General features: G+C 45.3%; 1 long non-coding RNA gene across 1 annotated transcript in view; it reads right to left on the bottom strand.

The window, feature by feature from the left end:
- LOC143975833 (uncharacterized) overlaps positions 1-24,077 on the bottom strand; it is a 61,111-nt gene that overhangs the window by 18,913 nt on the left and 18,121 nt on the right. The window lies entirely within an intron of this gene.

Here is a 24,077-nt window from a genome sequence, read left to right as displayed (position 1 = left end):
AAGAAAAAAAAATGGATGACAAGTTGCAAGTTGGTGTGGTGGCCAGGCAGTGTGTACAACCCCAAGTACTCCTTTCCGGACTCAGGGTATGTTAGCACACTCAATCCTAGACCAAAAGAAAAAAAAAAAATGGATGACAAGTTGCAAGTTGGTGTGGTGGCCAGGCAGTGCGTACAACCCCAAGTACTCCTTTCCGGACTTAGGGTATATAGCACACTCAATCCTAGACCAAAAGAAAAACAAAAAATGGATGACAAGTTGCAAGTTGGTGTGGTGGCCAGGCAGTGCGTACAACCCCAAGTACTCCTTTCCGGACTTAGGGTATATAGCACACTCAATCCTAGACCAAAAGAAAAAAAAAATGGATGACAAGTTGCAAGTTGGTGTGGTGGCCAGGCAGTGCGTACAACCCCAAGTACTCCTTTCCGGACTCAGGGTATGTTAGCACACTCAATCCTAGACCAAAAAAAAAATGGATGACAAGTTGCAAGTTGGTGTGGTGGCCAGGCAGTGCGTACAACCCCAAGTACTCCTTTCCGGACTTAGGGTATATAGCACACTCAATCCTAGACCAAAATAAAAAAAAAATGGATGACAAGTTGCAAGTTGGTGTGGTGGCCAGGCAGTGCGTACAACCCCAAGTACTCCTATCCGGACTTAGGGTATATAGCACACTCAATCCTAGACCAAAAGAAAAACAAAAAATGGATGACAAGTTGAAAGTTGGTGTGGTGGCCAGGCAGTGCGTACAACCCCAAGTACTCCTTTCCGGACTCAGGGTATATAGCACACTCAATCCTAGACCAAAAGAAAAACAAAAAATGGATGACAAGTTGCAAGTTGGTGTGGTGGCCAGGCAGTGCATACAACCCCAAGTACTCCTTTCCGGACTTAGGGTATATAGCACACTCAATCCTAGACCAAAATAAAAAAAAATGGATGACAAGTTGCAAGTTGGTGTGGTGGCCAGGCAGTGCGTACAACCCCAAGTACTCCTTTCCGGACTTAGGGTATATAGCACACTCAATCCTAGATCAAAAGAAAAAAATAAAATGGATGACAAGTTGCAAGTTGGTGTGGTGGCCAGGCAGTGCGTACAACCCCAAGTACTCCTTTCCGGACTCAGGGTATGTTAGCACACTCAATCCTAGACCAAAAGAAAAAAAAAATGGATGACAAGTTGCAAGTTGGTGTGGTGGCCAGGCAGTGCGTACAACCCCAAGTACTCCTTTCCGGACTTAGGGTATATAGCACACTCAATCCTAGACCAAAAGAAAAAAAAAATGGATGACAAGTTGCAAGTTGGTGTGGTGGCCAGGCAGTGCGTACAACCCCAAGTACTCCTTTCCGGACTTAGGGTATATAGCACACTCAATCCTAGACCAAAAGAAAAACAAAAAATGGATGACAAGTTGCAAGTTGGTGTGGTGGCCAGGCAGTGCGTTCAACCCCAAGTACTCCTTTCCGGACTCAGGGTATGTTAGCACACTCAATCCTAGACCAAAAAAAAAAAAAAAAAAATAGATGACAAGTTGCAAGTTGGTGTGGTGGCCAGGCAGTGCGTACAACCCCAAGTACTCCTTTCCGGACTTAGGGTATATAGCACACTCAATCCTAGACCAAAAAAAAAAATGGATGACAAGTTGCAAGTTGGTGTGGTGGCCAGGCAGTGCGTACAACCCCAAGTACTCCTTTCCGGACTTAGGGTATATAGCACACTCAATCCTAGACCAAAAGAAAAAAAAAATGGGATGACAAGTTGCAAGTTGGTGTGGTGGCCAGGCAGTGCGTACAACCCCAAGTACTCCTTTCCGGACTTAGGGTATGTTAGCACACTCAAACCTAGACCAAAAGAAAAACAAAAAATGGATGACAAGTTGCAAGTTGGTGTGGTGGCCAGGCAGTGCGTACAACCCCAAGTACTCCTTTCCGGACTCAGGGTATGTTAGCACACTCAAACCTAGACCAAAAGAAAAACAAAAAATGGATGACAAGTTGCAAGTTGGTGTGGTGGCCAGGCAGTGCATACAACCCCAGTACTCCTTTCCGGACTTAGGGTATATAGCACACTCAATCCTAGACCAAAAGAAAAAAAAATGGATGACAAGTTGCAAGTTGTTGTGGTGGCCAGGCAGTGCGTACAACCCCAAATACTCCTTTCCGGACTTAGGGTATATAGCACACTCAATCCTAGAGCAAAAAAAAAAAATGGATGACAAGTTGCAAGTTGGTGTGGTGGCCAGGCAGTGCGTACAACCCCAAGTACTCCTTTCCGGACTCAGGGTATGTTAGCACACTCAATCCTAGACCAAAAGAAAAAAAAAAAATGGATGACAAGTTGCAAGTTGGTGTGGTGGCCAGGCAGTGCATACAACCCCAGTACTCCTTTCCGGACTTAGGGTATATAGCACACTCAATCCTAGACCAAAAGAAAAAAAAAAAATGGATGACAAGTTGCAAGTTGGTGTGGTGGCCAGGCAGTGCGTACAACCCCAAGTACTCCTTTCCGGACTTAGGGTATATAGCACACTCAATCCTAGACCAAAAGAAAAAAAAAAATGGATGACAAGTTGCAAGTTGGTGTGGTGGCCAGGCAGTGCATACAACCCCAGTACTCCTTTCCGGACTTAGGGTATATAGCACACTCAATCCTAGACCAAAAAAAAAAATGGATGACAAGTTGCAAGTTGGTGTGGTGGCCAGGCAGTGCGTACAACCCCAAGTACTCCTTTCCGGACTTAGGGTATATAGCACACTCAATCCTAGACCAAAAGAAAAAAAAAATGGATGACAAGTTGCAAGTTGGTGTGGTGGCCAGGCAGTGCGTACAACCCCAAGTACTCCTTTCCGGACTCAGGGTATGTTAGCACACTCAATCCAAGACCAAAAGAAAAAAAATAAATAAAATAGATGACAAGTTGCAAGTTGGTGTGGTGGCCAGGCAGTGCGTACAACCCCAAGTACTCCTTTCCAGACTCAGGGTATGTTAGCACACTCAAACCTAGACCAAAAGAAAAAAAAAATGGATGACAAGTTGCAAGTTGGTGTGGTGGCCAGGCAGTGCGTACAACCCCAAGTACTCCTTTCCGGACTCAGGGTATGTTAGCACACTCAAACCTAGACCAAAGGAAAAAAAAATGGATGACAAGTTGCAAGTTGGTGTGGTGGCCAGGCAGTGCGTACAACCCCAAGTACTCCTTTCCGGACTTGGGTATATAGCACACTCAATCCTAGATCAAAAAAAAAAATGGATGGCAAGTTGGTGTGGTGGCCAGGCAGTGCGTACAACCCCAAGTACTCCTTTCCGGACTCAGGGTATGTTAGCACACTCAAACCTAGACCAAAGGAAAAAAAAATGGATGACAAGTTGCAAGTTGGTGTGGTGGCCAGGCAGTGCGTACAACCCCAAGTACTCCTTTCCGGACTCAGGGTATGTTAGCACACTCAATCCTAGACCAAAAGAAAAAAAAAAAAATGGATGACAAGTTGCAAGTTGGTGTGGTGGCCAGGCAGTTCGTACAACCCCAAGTACTCCTTTCCGGACTCAGGGTATGTTAGCACACTCAATCCTAGACCAAAAGAAAAAAAAAAATGGATGACAAGTTGCAAGTTGGTGTGGTGGCCAGGCAGTGCGTACAACCCCAAGTACTCCTTTCCGGACTTAGGGTATATAGCACACTCAATCCTAGACCAAAAGAAAAAAAAAATGGATGACAAGTTGCAAGTTGGTGTGGTGGCCAGGCAGTGCGTACAACCCCAAGTACTCCTTTCCGGACTCAGGGTATGTTAGCACACTCAATCCAAGACCAAAAGAAAAAAAAAAAATAAAATAGATGACAAGTTGCAAGTTGGTGTGGTAGCCAGGCAGTGCGTACAACCCCAAGTACTCCTTTCCGGACTCAGGGTATGTTAGCACACTCAAACCTAGACCAAAAAAAAAAAAAAAAATGGATGACAAGTTGCAAGTTGGTGTGGTGGCCAGGCAGTGCGTACAACCCCAAGTACTCCTTTCCGGACTCAGGGTATGTTAGCACACTCAAACCTAGACCAAAAGAAAAAAAAAAATGGATGACAAGTTGCAAGTTGGTGTGGTAGCCAGGCAGTGCGTACAACCCCAAGTACTCCTTTCCGGACTTAGGGTATATAGCACACTCAAACCTAGACCAAAAGAAAAAAAAATGGATGACAAGTTGCAAGTTGGTGTGGTGGCCAGGCAGTGCGTACAACCCCAAGTACTCCTTTCCGGACTTGGGTATATAGCACACTCAATCCTAGACCAAAAGAAAAAAAAAATGGATGACAAGTTGCAAGTTGGTGTGGTGGCCAGGCAGTGCGTACAACCCCAAATACTCCTTTCCGGACTTAGGGTATATAGCACACTCAATCCTAGACCAAAAAAAAAAATGGATGACAAGTTGCAAGTTGGTGTGGTGGCCAGGCAGTGCGTACAACCCCAAATACTCCTTTCCGGACTTAGGGTATATAGCACACTCAATCCTAGACCAAAAGAAAAAAAAGAAAATGGATGACAAGTTGCAAGTTGGTGTGGTGGCCAGGCAGTGCGTACAACCCCAAGTACTCCTTTCCGGACTTAGGGTATATAGCACACTCAATCCTAGACCAAAAGAAAAAAAAAATGGATGACAAGTTGCAAGTTGGTGTGGTGGCCAGGCAGTGCGTACAACCCCAAGTACTCCTTTCCGGACTCAGGGTATGTTAGCACACACAAACCTAGACCAAAAGAAAAACAAAAAATGGATGACAAGTTGCAAGTTGGTGTGGTGGCCAGGCAGTGCGTACAACCCCAAGTACTTCTTTCCGGACTTAGGGTATATAGCACACTCAATCCTAGACCAAAAGAAAAAAACAAAAATGGATGACAAGTTGCAAGTTGGTGTGGTGGCCAGGCAGTGCATACAACCCCAAGTACTCCTTTCCGGACTTAGGGTATATAGCACACTCAATCCTAGACCAAAAGAAAAAAAAAATGGATGACAAGTTGCAAGTTGGTGTGGTGGCCAGGCAGTGCGTACAACCCCAAATACTCCTTTCCGGACTTAGGGTATGTTAGCACACTCAATCCTAGACCAAAAAAAAAAAATGGATGACAAGTTGCAAGTTGGTGTGGTGGCCAGGCAGTGCGTACAACCCCAAGTACTCCTTTCCGGACTCAGGGTATGTTAGCACACTCAATCCTAAACCGAAAGAAAAAAAAAATGGATGACAAGTTGCAAGTTGGTGTGGTGGCCAGGCAGTGCGTACAACCCCAAGTACTCCTTTCCGGACTCAGGGTATGTTAGCACACTCAATCCTAAACCGAAAAAAAAAAAAAATGGATGACAAGTTGCAAAATGGTGTGGTGGCCAGGCAGTGCGTACAACCCCAAGTACTCCTTTCCGGACTCAGGGTATGTTAGCACACTCAATCCTAGACCAAAAAAAAAAAATGGATGACAAGTTGCAAGTTGGTGTGGTGGCCAGGCAGTGCGTACAACCCCAAGTACTCCTTTCCGGACTTAGGGTATATAGCACACTCAATCCTAGACCAAAAGAAAAAAAAATGGATGACAAGTTGCAAGTTGGTGTGGTGGCCAGGCAGTGCGTACAACCCCAGTACTCCTTTCCGGACTTAGGGTATATAGCACACTCAAACCTAGACCAAAAGTAAAAAAAATATGGATGACAAGTTGCAAGTTGGTGTGGTGGCCAGGCAGTGCGTACAACCCCAAGTACTCCTTTCCGGACTTGGGGTATATAGCACACTCAATCCTAGACCAAAAGAAAAAAAAAATGGATGACAAGTTGCAAGTTGGTGTGGTGGCCAGGCAGTGCGTACAACCCCAAGTACTCCTTTCCGGACTCAGGGTATGTTAGCACACTCAATCCTAGACCAAAAGAAAAAAAAAAATAATTGATGACAAGTTGCAAGTTGGTGCGGTGGCCAGGCAGTGCGTACAACCCCAAGTACTCCTTTCCGGACTCAGGGTATGTTAGCACACTCAATCCAAGACAAAAAGAAAAAAAAAAAAAAAATACATGACAAGTTGCAAGTTGGTGCGGTGGCCAGGCAGTGCGTACAACCCCAAGTACTCCTTTCCGGACTCAGGGTATGTTAGCACACTCAATCCTAGACCAAAAGAAAAAAATGGATGACAAGTTGCAAGTTGGTGTGGTGGCCAGGCAGTGCGTACAACCCCAAGTACTCCTTTCCGGACTCAGGGTATGTTAGCACACTTAATCCTAGACCAAAAGAAAAAAAAAATGGATGGCAAGTTGCAAGTTGGTGTGGTGGCCAGGCAGTGCGTACAACCCCAAGTACTCCTTTCCGGACTTAGGGTATATAGCACACTCAATCCTAGACCAAAAGAAAAAAAAAATGGATGACAAGTTGCAAGTTGGTGTGGTGGCCAGGCAGTGCGTACAACCCCAAATACTCCTTTCCGGACTTAGGGTATATAGCACACTCAATCCTAGACCAAAAAAAAAAATGGATGACAAGTTGCAAGTTGGTGTGGTGGCCAGGCAGTGCGTACAACCCCAAGTACTCCTTTCCGGACTTAGGGTATATAGCACACTCAATCCTAGACCAAAAGAAAAAAAAAATGGATGACAAGTTGCAAGTTGGTGTGGTGGCCAGGCAGTGCGTACAACCCCAAGTACTCCTTTCCGGACTCAGGGTATGTTAGCACACTCAATCCAAGACCAAAAGAAAAAAAATAAATAAAATAGATGACAAGTTGCAAGTTGGTGTGGTGGCCAGGCAGTGCGTACAACCCCAAGTACTCCTTTCCAGACTCAGGGTATGTTAGCACACTCAAACCTAGACCAAAAGAAAAAAAAAATGGATGACAAGTTGCAAGTTGGTGTGGTGGCCAGGCAGTGCGTACAACCCCAAGTACTCCTTTCCGGACTCAGGGTATGTTAGCACACTCAAACCTAGACCAAAGGAAAAAAAAATGGATGACAAGTTGCAAGTTGGTGTGGTGGCCAGGCAGTGCGTACAACCCCAAGTACTCCTTTCCGGACTTGGGTATATAGCACACTCAATCCTAGATCAAAAAAAAAAATGGATGGCAAGTTGGTGTGGTGGCCAGGCAGTGCGTACAACCCCAAGTACTCCTTTCCGGACTCAGGGTATGTTAGCACACTCAAACCTAGACCAAAGGAAAAAAAAATGGATGACAAGTTGCAAGTTGGTGTGGTGGCCAGGCAGTGCGTACAACCCCAAGTACTCCTTTCCGGACTCAGGGTATGTTAGCACACTCAATCCTAGACCAAAAGAAAAAAAAAAAATGGATGACAAGTTGCAAGTTGGTGTGGTGGCCAGGCAGTTCGTACAACCCCAAGTACTCCTTTCCGGACTCAGGGTATGTTAGCACACTCAATCCTAGACCAAAAGAAAAAAAAAAATGGATGACAAGTTGCAAGTTGGTGTGGTGGCCAGGCAGTGCGTACAACCCCAAGTACTCCTTTCCGGACTTAGGGTATATAGCACACTCAATCCTAGACCAAAAGAAAAAAAAATGGATGACAAGTTGCAAGTTGGTGTGGTGGCCAGGCAGTGCGTACAACCCCAAGTACTCCTTTCCGGACTTAGGGTATATAGCACACTCAATCCTAGACCAAAAAAAAAAAATGGATGACAAGTTGCAAGTTGGTGTGGTGGCCAGGCAGTGCGTACAACCCCAAGTACTCCTTTCCGGACTTAGGGTATATAGCACACTCAATCCTAGACCAAAAAAAAAAAAAAAAAAAAATGGATGACAAGTTGCAAGTTGGTGTGGTGGCCAGGCAGTGCGTACAACCCCAAGTACTCCTTTCCGGACTCAGGGTATGTTAGCACACTCAATCCTAAACCGAAAGAAAAAAAAATGGATGGCAAGTTGCAAGTTGGTGTGGTGGCCAGGCAGTGCGTACAACCCCAAGTACTCCTTTCCGGACTTAGGGTATATAGCACACTCAATCCTAGACCAAAAGAAAAAAAAAAAAATGGATGACAAGTTGCAAGTTGGTGTGGTGGCCAGGCAGTGCATACAACCCCAGTACTCCTTTCCGGACTTAGGGTATATAGCACACTCAATCCTAGACCAAAAGAAAAAAAAAATGGATGACAAGTTGCAAGTTGGTGTGGTGGCCAGGCAGTGCGTACAACCCCAAGTACTCCTTTCCGGACTCAGGGTATGTTAGCACACTCAATCCTAGACCAAAAAAAAAAAATGGATGACAAGTTGGTGTGGTGGCCAGGCAGTGCGTACAACCCCAAGTACTCCTTTCCGGACTTAGGGTATATAGCACACTCAATCCTAGACCAAAAGAAAAAAAAAAATGGATGACAAGTTGCAAGTTGGTGTGGTGGCCAGGCAGTGCGTACAACCCCAAGTACTCCTTTCCGGACTCAGGGTATGTTAGCACACTCAATCCTAGACCAAAAAAAAAAAATGGATGACAAGTTGGTGTGGTGGCCAGGCAGTGCGTACAACCCCAAGTACTCCTTTCCGGACTTAGGGTATATAGCACACTCAATCCTAGACCAAAAAAAAAAAAAAAATGGATGACAAGTTGCAAGTTGGTGTGGTGGCCAGGCAGTGCGTACAACCCCAAGTACTCCTTTCCGGACTCAGGGTATGTTAGCACACTCAATCCTAAACCGAAAGAAAAAAAAAATGGATGACAAGTTGCAAGTTGGTGTGGTGGCCAGGCAGTGCGTACAACCCCAAGTACTCCTTTCCGGACTCAGGGTATGTTAGCACACTCAATCCTAGACCAAAAAAAAAAAAAAAAAAATGGATGACAAGTTGCAAGTTGGTGTGGTGGCCAGGCAGTGCATACAACCCCAGTACTCCTTTCCGGACTTAGGGTATATAGCACACTCAATCCTAGACCAAAAGAAAAAAAAAATGGATGACAAGTTGCAAGTTGGTGTGGTGGCCAGGCAGTGCGTACAACCCCAAATACTCCTTTCCGGACTCAGGGTATGTTAGCACACTCAATCCTAGACCAAAAAAAAAATGGATGACAAGTTGCAAGTTGGTGTGGTGGCCAGGCAGTGCGTACAACCCCAGTACTCCTTTCCGGACTTAGGGTATATAGCACACTCAATCCTAGACCAAAAGAAAAAAAAAAAAAATTGATGACAAGTTGCAAGTTTGTGCGGTGGCCAGGCAGTGCGTACAACCCCAAGTACTCCTTTCCGGACTCAGGGTATGTTAGCACACTCAATCCAAGACCAAAAGAAAAAAAAAAAAATAGATGACAAGTTGCAAGTTGGTGTGGTGGCCAGGCAGTGCGTACAACCCCAGTACTCCTTTCCGGACTTAGGGTATATAGCACACTCAATCCTAGACCAAAAGAAAAAAAAATGGGTGACAAGTTGCAAGTTGGTGTGGTGGCCAGGCAGTGCGTACAACCCCAAGTACTCCTTTCCGGACTTAGGGTATATAGCACACTCAATCCTAGACCAATAGAAAAAAAAAAATGGATGACAAGTTGCAAGTTGGTGTGGTGGCCAGGCAGTGCGTACAACCCCAGTACTCCTTTCCGGACTTAGGGTATATAGCACACTCAAACCTAGACCAAAAGTAAAAAAAATATGGATGACAAGTTGCAAGTTGGTGTGGTGGCCAGGCAGTGCGTACAACCCCAAGTACTCCTTTCCGGACTTGGGGTATATAGCACACTCAATCCTAGACCAAAAGAAAAAAAAAATGGATGACAAGTTGCAAGTTGGTGTGGTGGCCAGGCAGTGCGTACAACCCCAAGTACTCCTTTCCGGACTCAGGGTATGTTAGCACACTCAATCCTAGACCAAAAGAAAAAAAAAAATAATTGATGACAAGTTGCAAGTTGGTGCGGTGGCCAGGCAGTGCGTACAACCCCAAGTACTCCTTTCCGGACTCAGGGTATGTTAGCACACTCAATCCTAGACCAAAAGAAAAAAATGGATGACAAGTTGCAAGTTGGTGTGGTGGCCAGGCAGTGCGTACAACCCCAAGTACTCCTTTCCGGACTCAGGGTATGTTAGCACACTTAATCCTAGACCAAAAGAAAAAAAAAATGGATGGCAAGTTGCAAGTTGGTGTGGTGGCCAGGCAGTGCGTACAACCCCAAGTACTCCTTTCCGGACTTAGGGTATATAGCACACTCAATCCTAGACCAAAAGAAAAAAAAAAAATGGATGACAAGTTGCAAGTTGGTGTGGTGGCCAGGCAGTGCATACAACCCCAGTACTCCTTTCCGGACTTAGGGTATATAGCACACTCAATCCTAGACCAAAAGAAAAAAAAAATGGATGACAAGTTGCAAGTTGGTGTGGTGGCCAGGCAGTGCGTACAACCCCAAGTACTCCTTTCCGGACTCAGGGTATGTTAGCACACTCAATCCAAGACCAAAAGAAAAAAAAAAAAATAGATGACAAGTTGCAAGTTGGTGTGGTGGCCAGGCAGTGCGTACAACCCCAGTACTCCTTTCCGGACTTAGGGTATATAGCACACTCAATCCTAGACCAAAAGAAAAAAAAATGGGTGACAAGTTGCAAGTTGGTGTGGTGGCCAGGCAGTGCGTACAACCCCAAGTACTCCTTTCCGGACTTAGGGTATATAGCACACTCAATCCTAGACCAATAGAAAAAAAAAAATGGATGACAAGTTGCAAGTTGGTGTGGTGGCCAGGCAGTGCGTACAACCCCAGTACTCCTTTCCGGACTTAGGGTATATAGCACACTCAAACCTAGACCAAAAGTAAAAAAAATATGGATGACAAGTTGCAAGTTGGTGTGGTGGCCAGGCAGTGCGTACAACCCCAAGTACTCCTTTCCGGACTTGGGGTATATAGCACACTCAATCCTAGACCAAAAGAAAAAAAAAATGGATGACAAGTTGCAAGTTGGTGTGGTGGCCAGGCAGTGCGTACAACCCCAAGTACTCCTTTCCGGACTCAGGGTATGTTAGCACACTCAATCCTAGACCAAAAGAAAAAAAAAAAAAATTGATGACAAGTTGCAAGTTTGTGCGGTGGCCAGGCAGTGCGTACAACCCCAAGTACTCCTTTCCGGACTCAGGGTATGTTAGCACACTCAATCCAAGACCAAAAGAAAAAAAAAAAAAATAGATGACAAGTTGCAAGTTGGTGTGGTGGCCAGGCAGTGCGTACAACCCCAGTACTCCTTTCCGGACTTAGGGTATATAGCACACTCAATCCTAGACCAAAAGAAAAAAAAATGGGTGACAAGTTGCAAGTTGGTGTGGTGGCCAGGCAGTGCGTACAACCCCAAGTACTCCTTTCCGGACTTAGGGTATATAGCACACTCAATCCTAGACCAATAGAAAAAAAAAAATGGATGACAAGTTGCAAGTTGGTGTGGTGGCCAGGCAGTGCGTACAACCCCAGTACTCCTTTCCGGACTTAGGGTATATAGCACACTCAAACCTAGACCAAAAGTAAAAAAAATATGGATGACAAGTTGCAAGTTGGTGTGGTGGCCAGGCAGTGCGTACAACCCCAAGTACTCCTTTCCGGACTTGGGGTATATAGCACACTCAATCCTAGACCAAAAGAAAAAAAAAATGGATGACAAGTTGCAAGTTGGTGTGGTGGCCAGGCAGTGCGTACAACCCCAAGTACTCCTTTCCGGACTCAGGGTATGTTAGCACACTCAATCCTAGACCAAAAGAAAAAAAAAAATAATTGATGACAAGTTGCAAGTTGGTGCGGTGGCCAGGCAGTGCGTACAACCCCAAGTACTCCTTTCCGGACTCAGGGTATGTTAGCACACTCAATCCTAGACCAAAAGAAAAAAATGGATGACAAGTTGCAAGTTGGTGTGGTGGCCAGGCAGTGCGTACAACCCCAAGTACTCCTTTCCGGACTCAGGGTATGTTAGCACACTTAATCCTAGACCAAAAGAAAAAAAAAATGGATGGCAAGTTGCAAGTTGGTGTGGTGGCCAGGCAGTGCGTACAACCCCAAGTACTCCTTTCCGGACTTAGGGTATATAGCACACTCAATCCTAGACCAAAAGAAAAAAAAAAAATGGATGACAAGTTGCAAGTTGGTGTGGTGGCCAGGCAGTGCATACAACCCCAGTACTCCTTTCCGGACTTAGGGTATATAGCACACTCAATCCTAGACCAAAAGAAAAAAAAAATGGATGACAAGTTGCAAGTTGGTGTGGTGGCCAGGCAGTGCGTACAACCCCAAGTACTCCTTTCCGGACTCAGGGTATGTTAGCACACTCAATCCTAGACCAAAAAAAAAAAAAATGGATGACAAGTTGCAAGTTGGTGTGGTGGCCAGGCAGTGCGTACAACCCCAAGTACTCCTTTCCGGACTTAGGGTATATAGCACACTCAATCCTAGACCAAAAAAAAAAAATGGATGACAAGTTGCAAGTTGGTGTGGTGGCCAGGCAGTGCGTACAACCCCAAGTACTCCTTTCCGGACTTAGGGTATATAGCACACTCAATCCTAGACCAAAAAAAAAAAAAAAAAAAAATGGATGACAAGTTGCAAGTTGGTGTGGTGGCCAGGCAGTGCGTACAACCCCAAGTACTCCTTTCCGGACTCAGGGTATGTTAGCACACTCAATCCTAAACCGAAAGAAAAAAAAATGGATGGCAAGTTGCAAGTTGGTGTGGTGGCCAGGCAGTGCGTACAACCCCAAGTACTCCTTTCCGGACTTAGGGTATATAGCACACTCAATCCTAGACCAAAAGAAAAAAAAAAAAATGGATGACAAGTTGCAAGTTGGTGTGGTGGCCAGGCAGTGCATACAACCCCAGTACTCCTTTCCGGACTTAGGGTATATAGCACACTCAATCCTAGACCAAAAGAAAAAAAAAATGGATGACAAGTTGCAAGTTGGTGTGGTGGCCAGGCAGTGCGTACAACCCCAAGTACTCCTTTCCGGACTCAGGGTATGTTAGCACACTCAATCCTAGACCAAAAAAAAAAAATGGATGACAAGTTGGTGTGGTGGCCAGGCAGTGCGTACAACCCCAAGTACTCCTTTCCGGACTTAGGGTATATAGCACACTCAATCCTAGACCAAAAGAAAAAAAAAATGGATGACAAGTTGCAAGTTGGTGTGGTGGCCAGGCAGTGCGTACAACCCCAAGTACTCCTTTCCGGACTCAGGGTATGTTAGCACACTCAATCCTAGACCAAAAAAAAAAAATGGATGACAAGTTGGTGTGGTGGCCAGGCAGTGCGTACAACCCCAAGTACTCCTTTCCGGACTTAGGGTATATAGCACACTCAATCCTAGACCAAAAAAAAAAAAAAATGGATGACAAGTTGCAAGTTGGTGTGGTGGCCAGGCAGTGCGTACAACCCCAAGTACTCCTTTCCGGACTCAGGGTATGTTAGCACACTCAATCCTAAACCGAAAGAAAAAAAAAATGGATGACAAGTTGCAAGTTGGTGTGGTGGCCAGGCAGTGCGTACAACCCCAAGTACTCCTTTCCGGACTCAGGGTATGTTAGCACACTCAATCCTAGACCAAAAAAAAAAAAAAAAAATGGATGACAAGTTGCAAGTTGGTGTGGTGGCCAGGCAGTGCATACAACCCCAGTACTCCTTTCCGGACTTAGGGTATATAGCACACTCAATCCTAGACCAAAAGAAAAAAAAAATGGATGACAAGTTGCAAGTTGGTGTGGTGGCCAGGCAGTGCGTACAACCCCAAGTACTCCTTTCCGGACTCAGGGTATGTTAGCACACTCAATCCTAGACCAAAAAAAAAAAAATGGATGACAAGTTGCAAGTTGGTGTGGTGGCCAGGCAGTGCGTACAACCCCAAGTACTCCTTTCCGGACTTAGGGTATATAGCACACTCAATCCTAGACCAAAAAAAAAAAATGGATGACAAGTTGCAAGTTGGTGTGGTGGCCAGGCAGTGCGTACAACCCCAAGTACTCCTTTCCGGACTTAGGGTATATAGCACACTCAATCCTAGACCAAAAAAAAAAAAAAAAAAAAATGGATGACAAGTTGCAAGTTGGTGTGGTGGCCAGGCAGTGCGTACAACCCCAAGTACTCCTTTCCGGACTCAGGGTATGTTAGCACACTCAATCCTAAACCGAAAGAAAAAAAAATGGATGGCAAGTTGCAAGTTGGTGTGGTGGCCAGGCAGTGCGTACAACCCCAAGTACTCCTTTCCGGACTTAGGGTATATAGCACACTCAATCCTAGACCAAAAGAAAAAAAAAAAATGGATGACAAGTTGCAAGTTGGTGTGGTGGCCAGGCAGTGCATACAACCCCAGTACTCCTTTCCGGACTTAGGGTATATAGCACACTCAATCCTAGACCAAAAGAAAAAAAAAATGGATGACAAGTTGCAAGTTGGTGTGGTGGCCAGGCAGTGCGTACAACCCCAAGTACTCCTTTCCGGACTCAGGGTATGTTAGCACACTCAATCCTAGACCAAAAAAAAAAAATGGATGACAAGTTGGTGTGGTGGCCAGGCAGTGCGTACAACCCCAAGTACTCCTTTCCGGACTTAGGGTATATAGCACACTCAATCCTAGACCAAAAGAAAAAAAAAATGGATGACAAGTTGCAAGTTGGTGTGGTGGCCAGGCAGTGCGTACAACCCCAAGTACTCCTTTCCGGACTCAGGGTATGTTAGCACACTCAATCCTAGACCAAAAAAAAAAAATGGATGACAAGTTGGTGTGGTGGCCAGGCAGTGCGTACAACCCCAAGTACTCCTTTCCGGACTTAGGGTATATAGCACACTCAATCCTAGACCAAAAAAAAAAAAAAAATGGATGACAAGTTGCAAGTTGGTGTGGTGGCCAGGCAGTGCGTACAACCCCAAGTACTCCTTTCCGGACTCAGGGTATGTTAGCACACTCAATCCTAAACCGAAAGAAAAAAAAAATGGATGACAAGTTGCAAGTTGGTGTGGTGGCCAGGCAGTGCGTACAACCCCAAGTACTCCTTTCCGGACTCAGGGTATGTTAGCACACTCAATCCTAGACCAAAAAAAAAAAAAAAAATGGATGACAAGTTGCAAGTTGGTGTGGTGGCCAGGCAGTGCATACAACCCCAGTACTCCTTTCCGGACTTAGGGTACATAGCACACTCAATCCTAGACCAAAAGAAAAAAAAAATGGATGACAAGTTGCAAGTTGGTGTGGTGGCCAGGCAGTGCGTACAACCCCAAGTACTCCTTTCCGGACTCAGGGTATGTTAGCACACTCAATCCTAGACCAAAAAAAAAAAAAAAAAATGGATGACAAGTTGCAAGTTGGTGTGGTGGCCAGGCAGTGCATACAACCCCAGTACTCCTTTCCGGACTTAGGGTATATAGCACACTCAATCCTAGACCAAAAGAAAAAAAAAATGGATGACAAGTTGCAAGTTGGTGTGGTGGCCAGGCAGTGCGTACAACCCCAAATACTCCTTTCCGGACTCAGGGTATGTTAGCACACTCAATCCTAGACCAAAAAAAAAATGGATGACAAGTTGCAAGTTGGTGTGGTGGCCAGGCAGTGCGTACAACCCCAGTACTCCTTTCCGGACTTAGGGTTTATAGCACACTCAATCCTAGACCAAAAGAAAAAAAAAAAAAATTGATGACAAGTTGCAAGTTTGTGCGGTGGCCAGGCAGTGCGTACAACCCCAAGTACTCCTTTCCGGACTCAGGGTATGTTAGCACACTCAATCCAAGACCAAAAGAAAAAAAAAAAAATAGATGACAAGTTGCAAGTTGGTGTGGTGGCCAGGCAGTGCGTACAACCCCAGTACTCCTTTCCGGACTTAGGGTATATAGCACACTCAATCCTAGACCAAAAGAAAAAAAAATGGGTGACAAGTTGCAAGTTGGTGTGGTGGCCAGGCAGTGCGTACAACCCCAAGTACTCCTTTCCGGACTTAGGGTATATAGCACACTCAATCCTAGACCAATAGAAAAAAAAAAATGGATGACAAGTTGCAAGTTGGTGTGGTGGCCAGGCAGTGCGTACAACCCCAGTACTCCTTTCCGGACTTAGGGTATATAGCACACTCAAACCTAGACCAAAAGTAAAAAAAATATGGATGACAAGTTGCAAGTTGGTGTGGTGGCCAGGCAGTGCGTACAACCCCAAGTACTCCTTTCCGGACTTGGGGTATATAGCACACTCAATCCTAGACCAAAAGAAAAAAAAAATGGATGACAAGTTGCAAGTTGGTGTGGTGGCCAGGCAGTGCGTACAACCCCAAGTACTCCTTTCCGGACTCAGGGTATGTTAGCACACTCAATCCTAGACCAAAAGAAAAAAAAAAATAATTGATGACAAGTTGCAAGTTGGTGCGGTGGCCAGGCAGTGCGTACAACCCCAAGTACTCCTTTCCGGACTCAGGGTATGTTAGCACACTCAATCCAAGACAAAAAGAAAAAAAAAAAAAATAGATGACAAGTTGCAAGTTGGTGCGGTGGCCAGGCAGTGCGTACAACCCCAAGTACTCCTTTCCGGACTCAGGGTATGTTAGCACACTCAATCCTAGACCAAAAGAAAAAAATGGATGACAAGTTGCAAGTTGGTGTGGTGGCCAGGCAGTGCGTACAACCCCAAGTACTCCTTTCCGGACTCAGGGTATGTTAGCACACTTAATCCTAGACCAAAAGAAAAAAAAAATGGATGGCAAGTTGCAAGTTGGTGTGGTGGCCAGGCAGTGCGTACAACCCCAAGTACTCCTTTCCGGACTTAGGGTATATAGCACACTCAATCCTAGACCAAAAGAAAAAAAAAAAAATGGATGACAAGTTGCAAGTTGGTGTGGTGGCCAGGCAGTGCATACAACCCCAGTACTCCTTTCCGGACTTAGGGTATATAGCACACTCAATCCTAGACCAAAAGAAAAAAAAAATGGATGACAAGTTGCAAGTTGGTGTGGTGGCCAGGCAGTGCGTACAACCCCAAGTACTCCTTTCCGGACTCAGGGTATGTTAGCACACTCAATCCTAGACCAAAAAAAAAAAAAATGGATGACAAGTTGCAAGTTGGTGTGGTGGCCAGGCAGTGCGTACAACCCCAAGTACTCCTTTCCGGACTTAGGGTATATAGCACACTCAATCCTAGACCAAAAAAAAAAAATGGATGACAAGTTGCAAGTTGGTGTGGTGGCCAGGCAGTGCGTACAACCCCAAGTACTCCTTTCCGGACTTAGGGTATATAGCACACTCAATCCTAGACCAAAAAAAAAAAAAAAAAAAAATGGATGACAAGTTGCAAGTTGGTGTGGTGGCCAGGCAGTGCGTACAACCCCAAGTACTCCTTTCCGGACTCAGGGTATGTTAGCACACTCAATCCTAAACCGAAAGAAAAAAAAATGGATGGCAAGTTGCAAGTTGGTGTGGTGGCCAGGCAGTGCGTACAACCCCAAGTACTCCTTTCCGGACTTAGGGTATATAGCACACTCAATCCTAGACCAAAAGAAAAAAAAAAAAATGGATGACAAGTTGCAAGTTGGTGTGGTGGCCAGGCAGTGCATACAACCCCAGTACTCCTTTCCGGACTTAGGGTATATAGCACACTCAATCCTAGACCAAAAGAAAAAAAAAATGGATGACAAGTTGCAAGTTGGTGTGGTGGCCAGGCAGTGCGTACAACCCCAAGTACTCCTTTCCGGACTCAGGGTATGTTAGCACACTCAATCCTAGACCAAAAAAAAAAATGGATGACAAGTTGGTGTGGTGGCCAGGCAGTGCGTACAACCCCAAGTACTCCTTTCCGGACTTAGGGTATATAGCACACTCAATCCTAGACCAAAAGAAAAAAAAAATGGATGACAAGTTGCAAGTTGGTGTGGTGGCCAGGCAGTGCGTACAACCCCAAGTACTCCTTTCCGGACTCAGGGTATGTTAGCACACTCAATCCTAGACCAAAAAAAAAAAATGGATGACAAGTTGGTGTGGTGGCCAGGCAGTGCGTACAACCCCAAGTACTCCTTTCCGGACTTAGGGTATATAGCACACTCAATCCTAGACCAAAAAAAAAAAAAAAATGGATGACAAGTTGCAAGTTGGTGTGGTGGCCAGGCAGTGCGTACAACCCCAAGTACTCCTTTCCGGACTCAGGGTATGTTAGCACACTCAATCCTAAACCGAAAGAAAAAAAAAATGGATGACAAGTTGCAAGTTGGTGTGGTGGCCAGGCAGTGCGTACAACCCCAAGTACTCCTTTCCGGACTCAGGGTATGTTAGCACACTCAATCCTAGACCAAAAAAAAAAAAAAAAAATGGATGACAAGTTGCAAGTTGGTGTGGTGGCCAGGCAGTGCATACAACCCCAGTACTCCTTTCCGGACTTAGGGTATATAGCACACTCAATCCTAGACCAAAAGAAAAAAAAAATGGATGACAAGTTGCAAGTTGGTGTGGTGGCCAGGCAGTGCGTACAACCCCAAATACTCCTTTCCGGACTCAGGGTATGTTAGCACACTCAATCCTAGACCAAAAAAAAAATGGATGACAAGTTGCAAGTTGGTGTGGTGACCAGGCAGTGCGTACAACCCCAGTACTCCTTTCCGGACTTAGGGTATATAGCACACTCAATCCTAGACCAAAAGAAAAAAAAAAAAAATTGATGACAAGTTGCAAGTTTGTGCGGTGGCCAGGCAGTGCGTACAACCCCAAGTACTCCTTTCCGGACTCAGGGTATGTTAGCACACTCAATCCAAGACCAAAAGAAAAAAAAAAAAATAGATGACAAGTTGCAAGTTGGTGTGGTGGCCAGGCAGTGCGTACAACCCCAGTACTCCTTTCCGGACTTAGGGTATATAGCACACTCAATCCTAGACCAAAAGAAAAAAAAATGGGTGACAAGTTGCAAGTTGGTGTGGTGGCCAGGCAGTGCGTACAACCCCAAGTACTCCTTTCCGGACTTAGGGTATATAGCACACTCAATCCTAGACCAATAGAAAAAAAAAAATGGATGACAAGTTGCAAGTTGGTGTGGTGGCCAGGCAGTGCGTACAACCCCAGTACTCCTTTCCGGACTTAGGGTATATAGCACACTCAATCCTAGACCAAAAGAAAAAAAAAAAAAATTGATGACAAGTTGCAAGTTTGTGCGGTGGCCAGGCAGTGCGTACAACCCCAAGTACTCCTTTCCGGACTCAGGGTATGTTAGCACACTCAATCCAAGACCAAAAGAAAAAAAAAAAAATAGATGACAAGTTGCAAGTTGGTGTGGTGGCCAGGCAGTGCGTACAACCCCAGTACTCCTTTCCGGACTTAGGGTATATAGCAAACTCAATCCTAGACCAAAAGAAAAAAAAATGGGTGACAAGTTGCAAGTTGGTGTGGTGGCCAGGCAGTGCGTACAACCCCAAGTACTCCTTTCCGGACTTAGGGTATATAGCACACTCAATCCTAGACCAATAGAAAAAAAAAAATGGATGACAAGTTGCAAGTTGGTGTGGTGGCCAGGCAGTGCGTACAACCCCAAGTACTCCTTTCCGGACTTAGGGTATATAGCACACTCAATCCTAGACCAATAGAAAAAAAAAATGGATGACAAGTTGCAAGTTGGTGTGGTGGCCAGGCAGTGCGTACAACCCCAAGTACTCCTTTCCGGACTCAGGGTATGTTAGCACACTCAATCCTAAACCGAAAGAAAAAAAAAAATGGATGACAAGTTGCAAGTTGGTGTGGTGGCCAGGCAGTGCGTACAACCCCAAATACTCCTTTCCGGACTTAGGGTATATAGCACACTCAATCCTAGACCAAAAAAAAAAATGGATGACAAGTTGCAAGTTGGTGTGGTGGCCAGGCAGTGCGTACAACCCCAAATACTCCTTTCCGGACTTAGGGTATATAGCACACTCAATCCTAGACCAAAAGAAAAAAAAGAAAATGGATGACAAGTTGCAAGTTGGTGTGGTGGCCAGGCAGTGCGTACAACCCCAAGTACTCCTTTCCGGACTTAGGGTATATAGCACACTCAAACCTAGACCAAAAGTAAAAAAAATATGGATGACAAGTTGCAAGTTGGTGTGGTGGCCAGGCAGTGCGTACAACCCCAAGTACTCCTTTCCGGACTTGGGGTATATAGCACACTCAATCCTAGACCAAAAGAAAAAAAAAATGGATGACAAGTTGCAAGTTGGTGTGGTGGCCAGGCAGTGCGTACAACCCCAAGTACTCCTTTCCGGACTCAGGGTATGTTAGCACACTCAATCCTAGACCAAAAGAAAAAAAAAATAATTGATGACAAGTTGCAAGTTGGTGCGGTGGCCAGGCAGTGCGTACAACCCCAAGTACTCCTTTCCGGACTCAGGGTATGTTAGCACACTCAATCCAAGACAAAAAGAAAAAAAAAAAAAAATAGATGACAAGTTGCAAGTTGGTGCGGTGGCCAGGCAGTGCGTACAACCCCAAGTACTCCTTTCCGGACTCAGGGTATGTTAGCACACTCAATCCTAGACCAAAAGAAAAAAATGGATGACAAGTTGCAAGTTGGTGTGGTGGCCAGGCAGTGCGTACAACCCCAAGTACTCCTTTCCGGACTCAGGGTATGTTAGCACACTCAATCCTAGACCAAAAGAAAAAAAAAAAATGGATGGCAAGTTGCAAGTTGGTGTGGTGGCCAGGCAGTGCGTACAACCCCAAGTACTCCTTTCCGGACTTAGGGTATATAGCACACTCAATCCTAGACCAAAAGAAAAAAAAAAAAATGGATGACAAGTTGCAAGTTGGTGTGGTGGCCAGGCAGTGCATACAACCCCAGTACTCCTTTCCGGACTTAGGGTATATAGCACACTCAATCCTAGACCAAAAGAAAAAAAAAATGGATGACAAGTTGCAAGTTGGTGTGGTGGCCAGGCAGTGCGTACAACCCCAAGTACTCCTTTCCGGACTCAGGGTATGTTAGCACACTCAATCCTAGACCAAAAAAAAAAAAAATGGATGACAAGTTGCAAGTTGGTGTGGTGGCCAGGCAGTGCGTACAACCCCAAGTACTCCTTTCCGGACTTAGGGTATATAGCACACTCAATCCTAGACCAAAAAAAAAAAATGGATGACAAGTTGCAAGTTGGTGTGGTGGCCAGGCAGTGCGTACAACCCCAAGTACTCCTTTCCGGACTTAGGGTATATAGCACACTCAATCCTAGACCAAAAAAAAAAAAAAAAAAAATGGATGACAAGTTGCAAGTTGGTGTGGTGGCCAGGCAGTGCGTACAACCCCAAGTACTCCTTTCCGGACTCAGGGTATGTTAGCACACTCAATCCTAGACCAAAAAAAAAAAATGGATGACAAGTTGGTGTGGTGGCCAGGCAGTGCGTACAACCCCAAGTACTCCTTTCCGGACTTAGGGTATATAGCACACTCAATCCTAGACCAAAAAAAAAAAAAAAATGGATGACAAGTTGCAAGTTGGTGTGGTGGCCAGGCAGTGCGTACAACCCCAAGTACTCCTTTCCGGACTCAGGGTATGTTAGCACACTCAATCCTAAACCGAAAGAAAAAAAAATGGATGGCAAGTTGCAAGTTGGTGTGGTGGCCAGGCAGTGCGTACAACCCCAAGTACTCCTTTCCGGACTTAGGGTATATAGCACACTCAATCCTAGACCAAAAGAAAAAAAAAATGGATGACAAGTTGCAAGTTGGTGTGGTGGCCAGGCAGTGCGTACAACCCCAAGTACTCCTTTCCGGACTCAGGGTATGTTAGCACACTCAATCCTAGACCAAAAAAAAAAAATGGATGACAAGTTGGTGTGGTGGCCAGGCAGTGCGTACAACCCCAAGTACTCCTTTCCGGACTTAGGGTATATAGCACACTCAATCCTAGACCAAAAAAAAAAAAAAATGGATGACAAGTTGCAAGTTGGTGTGGTGGCCAGGCAGTGCGTACAACCCCAAGTACTCCTTTCCGGACTCAGGGTATGTTAGCACACTCAATCCTAAACCGAAAGAAAAAAAAAATGGATGACAAGTTGCAAGTTGGTGTGGTGGCCAGGCAGTGCGTACAACCCCAAGTACTCCTTTCCGGACTCAGGGTATGTTAGCACACTCAATCCTAGACCAAAAAAAATAAAAAAAAATGGATGACAAGTTGCAAGTTGGTGTGGTGGCCAGGCAGTGCATACAACCCCAGTACTCCTTTCCGGACTTAGGGTATATAGCACACTCAATCCTAGACCAAAAGAAAAAAAAAATGGATGACAAGTTGCAAGTTGGTGTGGTGGCCAGGCAGTGCGTACAACCCCAAATACTCCTTTCCGGACTTGGGGTATATAGCACACTCAATCCTAGACCAAAAGAAAAAAAAAATGGATGACAAGTTGCAAGTTGGTGTGGTGGCCAGGCAGTGCGTACAACCCCAAGTACTCCTTTCCGGACTCAGGGTATGTTAGCACACTCAATCCTAGACCAAAAGAAAAAAAAAAATAATTGATGACAAGTTGCAAGTTGGTGCGGTGGCCAGGCAGTGCGTACAACCCCAAGTACTCCTTTCCGGACTCAGGGTATGTTAGCACACTCAATCCTAGACCAAAAGAAAAAAATGGATGACAAGTTGCAAGTTGGTGTGGTGGCCAGGCAGTGCGTACAACCCCAAGTACTCCTTTCCGGACTCAGGGTATGTTAGCACACTCAATCCTAGACCAAAAGAAAAAAAAAAAATGGATGGCAAGTTGCAAGTTGGTGTGGTGGCCAGGCAGTGCGTACAACCCCAAGTACTCCTTTCCGGACTTAGGGTATATAGCACACTCAATCCTAGACCAAAAGAAAAAAAAAAAAATGGATGACAAGTTGCAAGTTGGTGTGGTGGCCAGGCAGTGCATACAACCCCAGTACTCCTTTCCGGACTTAGGGTATATAGCACACTCAATCCTAGACCAAAAGAAAAAAAAAATGGATGACAAGTTGCAAGTTGGTGTGGTGGCCAGGCAGTGCGTACAACCCCAAGTACTCCTTTCCGGACTCAGGGTATGTTAGCACACTCAATCCTAGACCAAAAAAAAAAAAAATGGATGACAAGTTGCAAGTTGGTGTGGTGGCCAGGCAGTGCGTACAACCCCAAGTACTCCTTTCCGGACTTAGGGTATATAGCACACTCAATCCTAGACCAAAAAAAAAAAAATGGATGACAAGTTGCAAGTTGGTGTGGTGGCCAGGCAGTGCGTACAACCCCAAGTACTCCTTTCCGGACTTAGGGTATATAGCACACTCAATCCTAGACCAAAAAAAAAAAAAAAAAAAATGGATGACAAGTTGCAAGTTGGTGTGGTGGCCAGGCAGTGCGTACAACCCCAAGTACTCCTTTCCGGACTCAGGGTATGTTAGCACACTCAATCCTAAACCGAAAGAAAAAAAAATGGATGGCAAGTTGCAAGTTGGTGTGGTGGCCAGGCAGTGCGTACAACCCCAAGTACTCCTTTCCGGACTTAGGGTATATAGCACACTCAATCCTAGACCAAAAGAAAAAAAAAAAAAATGGATGACAAGTTGCAAGTTGGTGTGGTGGCCAGGCAGTGCATACAACCCCAGTACTCCTTTCCGGACTTAGGGTATATAGCACACTCAATCCTAGACCAAAAGAAAAAAAAAATGGATGACAAGTTGCAAGTTGGTGTGGTGGCCAGGCAGTGCGTACAACCCCAAGTACTCCTTTCCGGACTCAGGGTATGTTAGCACACTCAATCCTAGACCAAAAAAAAAAAATGGATGACAAGTTGGTGTGGTGGCCAGGCAGTGCGTACAACCCCAAGTACTCCTTTCCGGACTTAGGGTATATAGCACACTCAATCCTAGACCAAAAAAAAAAAAAAAAATGGATGACAAGTTGCAAGTTGGTGTGGTGGCCAGGCAGTGCGTACAACCCCAAGTACTCCTTTCCGGACTCAGGGTATGTTAGCACACTCAATCCTAAACCGAAAGAAAAAAAAAATGGATGACAAGTTGCAAGTTGGTGTGGTGGCCAGGCAGTGCGTACAACCCCAAGTACTCCTTTCCGGACTCAGGGTATGTTAGCACACTCAATCCTAGACCAAAAAAAATAAAAAAAAATGGATGACAAGTTGCAAGTTGGTGTGGTGGCCAGGCAGTGCATACAACCCCAGTACTCCTTTCCGGACTTAGGGTATATA

This window comes from Lithobates pipiens, unplaced genomic scaffold (assembly GCF_037356315.1).
Source record: "Lithobates pipiens isolate NorthernLeopardFrog02 unplaced genomic scaffold, aLitPip1_a1.2 Scaffold_13, whole genome shotgun sequence".
Classification (NCBI taxonomy): domain Eukaryota; kingdom Metazoa; phylum Chordata; class Amphibia; order Anura; family Ranidae; genus Lithobates; species Lithobates pipiens.
The sequence above is the reverse complement of the archived record's forward strand: the minus strand, read 5'-3'. Positions and strand labels throughout refer to the sequence as shown.